Raw genomic sequence first — 938 nt, 5'->3', positions numbered from 1 at the left:
CCTCTGGGACAATGCTAAACACACCAACATTTGAATTATAGAGGTCCCAGAAGAAGAAGAGAGAAAGAAAGGGTCTGAGAAAATATTTGTAGAGATTATAGTTGAAAACTTCCCTAACGTGGGAAAGGAAATATTCACGCAAGTCCAGGAAGTACAGACAGTCCCAAACAGGATAAACCCTAGGAAAAACACACCAAAACACAAATTAATCAAATAACAAAAATTAAATTTAAAGAAAAAATATTAAAAGCAGCAAGGGAAAAACAAAACATAACATACAAAGGGATCCCCATAAGGTTATCAGCTAATATTTCAGTGTAAGCTCTGCAGGCCAGAAGGGAGTGGCAGGATATACTTAAAGTGATGAAAGAGAAAAACCTACAACCAAGATTACTCTACCCGGCAAGAAACTCATTCAGATTCGATGAGGAAGTCAAAAGCCTTTCAGACAAGCAAAAGCTAAGAGAATTCAGCACCAACAGACTGTGGGAATGATGTACCTTACAGTTGTTGATTCATCTATATTTTTATTTTTATATTCTTCCTAATATATCTGTTAGTTTCCTAGTCTAATTTTATTTTTTAATTTGTTATTGTTTGTTTTATTCGTTTTTTAGGGGTTATTATTGCCGCCCCAGGCGGCTTGCGGGATCTTGGTTCACAAGCCTAGGGTCGGGCCGAAGCTCCTGCAGTGGGAGCTCCAAGTCCGGACAACTGGACTAACAGAGAACCTCAGATCCCAGGGAATATTCATTGGAGTGAGGTCTCACAGAGTTCCTCATCTCAGCACCAAGACGCAGCTCTACCCAATCGCCTATAAACCCCAGTGTTGGAAGCCTCAGGCCAAACAACCAGTAAGCCAGGAACACAATCAGCTCATTAAAAAAAGAAAAAAAAAATGAGATGGCAAAAAAATATATCACAGATGAAGGGGCAGG

This window comes from Physeter macrocephalus, chromosome 8 (genome assembly GCF_002837175.3).
Source record: "Physeter macrocephalus isolate SW-GA chromosome 8, ASM283717v5, whole genome shotgun sequence".
NCBI classification, from domain to species: Eukaryota; Metazoa; Chordata; class Mammalia; order Artiodactyla; family Physeteridae; genus Physeter; species Physeter macrocephalus.
The sequence above is the reverse complement of the archived record's forward strand: the minus strand, read 5'-3'. Positions refer to the sequence as shown.